The following is a 7,358-nucleotide window of genomic DNA, read 5'->3' as shown; positions in this document are numbered from 1 at the left end:
GGAACACAGTTTGTGCTTAACCCCCAATAACGATGTTACTTCCTTGAAGAGGTCATTCACAAAGTGTGTGCCATTATCTGATCTTATTACGTCACATATGCCCCACCTTGAGAACACCTCCTGCACCAGGAATTTTGCGGCACACTTCGCGTCTGGGTAGGGGCATGGTCCAGCTTCCACCCACCTTGAGAAGGGACAACCTATCACAATTAGGTATCTTGCTCCGTTACATCTTTCTCCCATATCCGCATAGTCAATGTGGAGCTCTCTAAACGGGCCCACAGGACACGGTAGTGTTCCTCGCAGTTTCCTCAGTGTCATTCCTGAACTGTATGTTTGACATGTTGTACATTTTATCGTGAACTTTGACAAATGTTCCTGTAAATTTGGAACAAACCAATGTTCCTGTATTTCCACTGCAATGTGCTGTTTAGTTACATGGGTTGGGAAGTGTAGTTGTTGGAATGCTATTTCTAGTAACTCCACTGGCATTACTACCTTCCCTGTTAGTTCCTGTCTCCAAATTAAATTTGTTGACGATTGTTTGCAACCTCTCTTGGCCCATAACTCTTGCTCCTCTGCAGGTGCAAGTCTTTGGAGCTCTATTACTTGGGATATTGGTGTATGGCTGTATCCCTCCTCTGATGTATCTGTGCTCGGTGTTTTGACAATGCATTCTATTGCTTGTGAGATATTGAAATACGCAACATCTTTCGCTGCTGCGTCTGCTGCCGCGTTTCCCAATGAGATTGCATCCGTGTTATTGGTATGCGCTTGGCATTTCACTAATGCTACTACTGATGGTTCTGCCAATGCTTCTATCAGTCCATTCAGTAATGCGGCATGTTGTACTGGCGAACCCTCTGCCCTTCAAAACCCTCTTCGTCACCATCATGACAGCCCTGAGTGTACTGTTCTTGTAGCATATGCTGAGTCAGAGTATATTATTACTGCACATCCTTTAGCAGTGTGCAGCGCTTCAATTAGTGCTGTCAATTCAGCTGCTTGAGCTGAGTAATGAGAGGGGAGGCGTTTCAGTACAATAATCTCATATTCTACTTCTTCCATTCTTACAACTGCCACTCCCACATGCTTTTCTCCTGTTTCACTGTCTATTGATGCTGACCCATCCACAAAGTATATTTCTCCCTCCTGTAGTGCATTTTCGCTTGCTTTGGGAATAGCATCCTTTTCTCCCTCATATGTAGCACAATCATGTGTCTGGATATCTTCTACTGTGCAGGGCTCTGTAATGAATGTAGTTGGGTTCACTGTCTTGCATCTGACCACATGAACATTCAGGCTTGATATTATTATCTTGTATGCTGCAGCCCTTTGTGTTGTTAGTGTTGATTTTGACCTTTCTAAAATTGCAAAAAGTGAGTGTTCTGCGTAAAGGGTCACTGAGCATCCCCTTACGATGGTTGCGCTTTTTTCTATTGCGAAGGCCGCTGCAGCGAGAGCTTGTTCGCATGCGAAGTGGCCCTGCATTACTGAGTCTAGTGTACCGCTGTAATAGGCCAATGGCCTTTGACCTAGTGATGTTTTCTGTGTCAACACTGCAGTCATTAAAATACCATTGCAGTGTGAGAATAGGTAAAATTCCCGATCGTAATCTGGGTTTGCCAAAACTGGTGCGTGTGCAATGAGGTCTTTCAGTTTGAAATACTGTGTCATCATTTCATCTGTCCATTTTTCTTTTGTCCTTCCTTCAGAGCCTGTAACAGTTGGTGTGTGTATGCTGCATAATCGAGTATCCATGCACGGCAGTAATTACAGATGCCAAGAAATTTGTCATGTCCTTCACTGTTTTTGGTATGATCAGGTGGCATATGGCTGCTGCTCTATCTGGTAAAATTATTTTGCCATCTTTTGAAATTAGCTGTCCTAAATAGAGTACTTCTGCTAGGCAATATTGCAGCTTACCTTTGTCCACCTTGTATCCTTTTGCGGCTAGCAGATTTAACAATATTATTGAATTGGCCCTGCAATGTTCTTCACTTTTACTGCAGAAAAGTAAATAATCTACGTATTGTATTATTGTGCTTTCTACATCAATGTTTCCAAGATCTTTGTGCAAAATTCTATTGAAAATGCTTGGGCTTTCACAATATCCCTGCGGCAATCTACAATGTTCATGTCTGTTCCCCCTAACATGAACGCTGTGAGGTACTGAGAACTTGGGTCAAGTGGTATTGAGAAGAAAGTGTTCTTCAAATCCACTACTGTGAAACACGTGGCATCTTTAGGTATGCTACACAATATTGATGCCGGATTAGGTACTAATGGGAACTCTTTCTGTATGATGTCATTAAGTGGCCGTAGGTCCTGGATCATCCTCCAAGCCCTGCCCTTTGCTTTTTTGATCGGAAAAATTGCTGTGTTACATGTTGAATTAGATGGCACTATTATCCCTTGTTCTAGTAGTGTGTTTATTGTTTCTAGTATTCCTTCCTCGGCCTCCCTTGATAGTGGGTACTGTTTTACTCTAGGCAGTATGGCACCTGGTTTCAATTTTATTTTGATTGGCGTAACTTCTTGTAATAGCCCTACATCATGGGGGCCTGTAGTCCATATTTCTGGCAGGACCATTTCCATATCTTCCTCAAATATAGTAGGCGGCACACTAACACTAGCCATGAGAGGGTTGTGTGTCTCCCTGTGTTGAATCATGATGTCACATGGTACACTTATTTCCATTATTATTTCCCCATCAGTCTCACTGTCAGTGAACAGTTCATCATCAGTTAAATCACGCAACATTATGTTTGGGTCTATGCACAGCACTGTTCTCCACTCGCATCCATGTGTGTCCAGTCCTATCACTGCAATACATTTGCTCGAAAACTGTACCCCTTCTAGGTCAATGGACAAGATTGTTCCTGGTACAACATCTGTATTCACAATTGGGCGGAAGACAAAATCTGAAGGTACCTTCCATTCTTTTCTTGTTATCGCTGGCACCACCCTTGCTAACACCCTGATACCATAAATGAACATATCCATGTCAATGGGCACCCCTCTTCCCGCAACTTTGTTTGTCATTGTACTAATCATCAACATTGCCCGCACGGGGCACACTCCTGGGGTGGATCAAACTATTCCCCGCTCAGTAAAGGAGATTGTCATGTTAAAATTACTCAGGAGGTCTCTTCCCAACAAATTTATTGGTGAGTCTTTGTGATACAGTAGAGGCGCTCGCACTGTTTTTCCCCCCACCGTTATGTCAAGATCTTTTCTGTAAGGAACTTTTAAAATAGCCCCAGAGAACCCTTGCATTTCCAAATTTCTTCCCCAGACCGGGAACCGTCCTTCCATGAGGCACGATTTTTTTGCTCCCGAGTCCACCATAAAGATGATCTGTTTATTGCCTATCTCCACCCCCACTAGTGGTTCCTCTTCTGCACCTAGGGTGGTGGATAGGGCTGGACAAGCAAGTGCTTTCTGTGGGATGTCCTAATCTGCTTATGTCTCCATTCCTGGAACAGAGAATACATTTTCTCCCACCACCGCTACACCGTGAAAAGGTGCCGGTGAGCCATTAGCAGATGTTGCAAAGATATTATTATTTGCATTGCTTATAGTATTCGGCCTTGCCATTTGTTGTGGCACAGCTCTCTGCTGTGGATGTTGATGGGGCTGCTGTCTTTGTTGCATTTGGGGCTCATTATATCATTGCTCGTTCTGCCCATTCCCTTCCATAGGTAACCCATAGGGACTGCCTGGGCGTTGGTGACCATACTGCTGTTCATTTCCCATGGGGGGCTGTCCTTGACAATAACCCATAGGTGGCATTCTGCATTCTCTTGAATAGTGCCCCCACCTCCCGCCGTTCCAACATGACCCTTGCGGTCCTCGCCTCACCCCAGGCCACCCAAATCCTCTGTTTCCCATTCCTTCAAATCCCCCTCTTGATCCTCTGTACCCACCTCATCCACTTGCTGGCCTCCCTTGCCATTGAGGCCCTCTGTACTGCTCCTCTAAGTCCCACTGCTCCTGTCCATTTGCAACCCATGTTGCGGCCATTCTGGCTGGTGTATTTCCTACCCCCTCTTCTCCTTCGCCCTGTCTGTCAGTTGATGTTGTGGCATTCAGCGCTGCGACCTTCACTAATTTATTTTGCACTAGTTTCGCCTCGTCTGCCAACCTTCACTGTTCTATCTCCCTTTCTCTTTGTTTGATCATCCTTCAATGGTGCACAATTATGCTCTGAATCTCGGGCCAGCCCTTGGCTTCTATCCCAGCTATTTTATCCAAGGCCTTCTGTACCTCCTTTGGGAGCCCTTTTTTTAAAATTATAAAGTAGAACAAGGCGGTAGATTGGTCCCATGCCGTTCCCGTTTCACTTCTCCACAGGTCTTGCACCCAGAGGATGAATTGCGTAGGCTCCTCCTCATCTCCCATAGTGCATTGCATAACTAAGTGTAAGTCTGTAGTGTCTGGAAACGTTCTCCGCAATGCATCCCATACTTGCGCTCTAAAGTTATTAAATGCTGACCCATCATGGTGGTCACAGTTCGTTGTCACTCAAGGGAACCCCGCCTTCACCCACACTGCGTCTGCTTGATCACCAACAGCGGACACCAGCGAACTTTTCACATCCCCTATAGCCAATGGTACCCCTGCTGTGTTTTTTTCAAATGCATGTATCCACTTTCCCGCCCCACCTGAAAGTGTAGGGAGAAGTTTCAACAAGTTATTCTTGTCCATCTGTGCCAACGGTGTGTAGTGGGGCCTTCCTGCTCCCTTGTGTATCAGAGGCATTTGTAGCTTTGCTTTTCCTCCTTTCTTACTTACTGTTCCTTTGTTTGCTTTACTCACCAGCATGTTCCCTACTCTTTGGGCCTCATTACAAATCAGGCGGTCCAGAAATAACGGTGGCGGTAAACCCGCCGCCACCGTTGTTTCCGGACCGCCTGATCCCGACTCCTGCAGGCGAGAGGTGATGTTCCTGCCAGGTTTGACCTGGCGGGTTTAACACCACCTGCCTGCAGGCGGATGAGGAAACACCGGCATCATTACGAGATGCTGCCGGTGTTTCCATGATCCCCATTGTCATGGAGTCCCATTGGACTCAATGGGAATGGGGACTAACACCATTCCGCCTCTGTGATTCCTGGAAAACCGGGGTTGTAATGCCCCGGTAATTCCAGGAATCACAGAGGAATAATGGTAATATGAGTCCGGCGGTAACCAGGCGGTTTTACCGCCTCGGTTACCACCGGACTCGTAATGAGGCCCATTGTCTTAATCTCCCTTGCCATCTTGGTGCAGCCATTTCATCCTCTTGGTCAAAGTAAAATGGCAGCGGAGATCCCACCGCTGCCGCTCCCTCTTCGTATTCATCTAGGTCACTCCATACTTCCTCTACCTCCTCCTCTGACTCCCTCTCTCCTTGCCCTTCCCTTCTCTGGCTGTCTGGGGTTGTAGGTTGCATTATTCTTACGGGTTTGCCATTTAAATGGAACAGGAACTCACCTGATTGCCACTCTTGTTCCTGCCCTTTCAGTATTGGCGCTGACGGCGGCAGTGAGGGTGTGAATCCCCCTGCCACACTTGGCGGAGGCGTGAGGTCAACCGCTGTCAAATGTGGTACTTCCCCTCCCTCTGGCAACATCTGGCCCTTATCACACAAAGCTCTTAATCGCGTTATCTCCATTTGTGCGTGTGCAAGCGGCCTCTCTAAGTCTCCTGTTAACCGCGCTAAATTCACTGGAGGGGCACTAGTTGGGCCGTATAACCCTCCTGTGTCATATGAATGCGGGGCGGTGGCTGCTGCTCTTCTCGGGGCAGTTGATGTGGTGCACGCTGGCACATACAGGGGCTCACTGTATCCTACTGCAGGCCCTGTCAGTAATGGGTATACTCTAGTTGGGTCATTCTCTTTTGTGGTTGTCGTGCATTCTCCGCCTGCAGCCCCATCTCCTCACTCTGGGACCATCTCTTTCTCAATTACTGTGTCTTTACTTATCTCACCACTAGGCGCTACTTCTTCAAACATCTGCCACAAATCTAACACCTCCCTTCTGTTCTGCAACTGCTTACCCCTGTATTTCGCGAGCAGGTGTGTGGATACCAGATCCAATACACTCTTATCAAATGACCCTCCCTCTAGCCATATAGGCACTACACTGTCTCCTTTTATTTCCACTACCCACTGATCATGATATTTTTGTATGTTCTCACTATACAAAGGGAGATGCTGACAAATATGTGCTAATGGTGTGGTCCCTCCAATAATTACGTATTTTTTGCTCTTACTTGTGTTCACTTCATTTTCTCGGTATAGATACACACTGTTAATCACTTAATAATCTCCTTTCTGTAACACGTCTGTTCAACCTTGTTTAACTCTTAACGGCAACAAATTTCAACAACCTTTTTACTTACACCCTTTTGCTGGAACCACAAATTACCTCTCAACATGAAACACAAATTATTTACCAACATTCAAATTATTTCTCAACTTCAATCACAAGTTGTTTACCAATATTTCTAATCAACCCTTGTGGTTATCGATACACGGATACATAGGTACCTTCTGACATACAACATGTAACACTTTACCACATTGAACACATAACATCAACTACCTTTCAATTTTCTCCCTCTTTTTTCAATTACTTTAGTTTATTGTCCCTCGTTCTATCTTTCTCATGCACTCCCCACCTCTGAGCCCCCTCAGGTTACCTCACCAAGAATTCTGCTCACACAGAAAGAGAATATTCTAAATTACTACTCCGAGTCTACTAAATACATGAGACTCCTACTTTTTTCTCTTTATCTTCACTTGTTCCCTGCACTGGACAAGACAATGCTACGCGGCGCCGCCTTCTACCCCCTTCGGGCTATGCTCCCTTATTCCTCTTTACCTCTTTTTTTTCCTCCACAAAACCTAATGGCCATATAAAAGATAGATAAGAAAAAGCCGCATTGACATTCACACAGACCCTGAATTTGCCCTAGCTTTTATTTTTGCCCACTCCTTTATCTGCTCCCCTTCTCCCAAACCCTCTTCTCTCCCTTGAAAGTCTTGCAACCTGTACTCACGTGTTCAGTCGGGTGGTCCGAGAGCCACTGTTCGCGGTCTATCCGCAATGTGGTCTGCACCCCAACCAAGCCGTGACCCGCCTCGTTGAGCAATTTTTGTTGGGTATTTGGAAAACGGGAACCCTTGGACCCTCTCGTTTGTGTGACACAAACTGGTCAACCATGGATGTGATTGTTTCGCTCGGGGGCGTCCCGGATCTAGCTGCACGTCACGGGGCCTCGGGGCATCTGTCCCAATCACGTTGCAGGGGGTCACCAAATGTAAAGGCCCATCCCCGTCTTAAACGTGCAATACAAAGAAATAAGAC

Source organism: Ambystoma mexicanum, chromosome 10, assembly GCF_040938575.1.
Source record: "Ambystoma mexicanum isolate Mex_15411 chromosome 10, UKY_AmexF1_1, whole genome shotgun sequence".
Classification (NCBI taxonomy): domain Eukaryota; kingdom Metazoa; phylum Chordata; class Amphibia; order Caudata; family Ambystomatidae; genus Ambystoma; species Ambystoma mexicanum.
Note: the sequence above shows the minus strand (reverse complement) of the source record.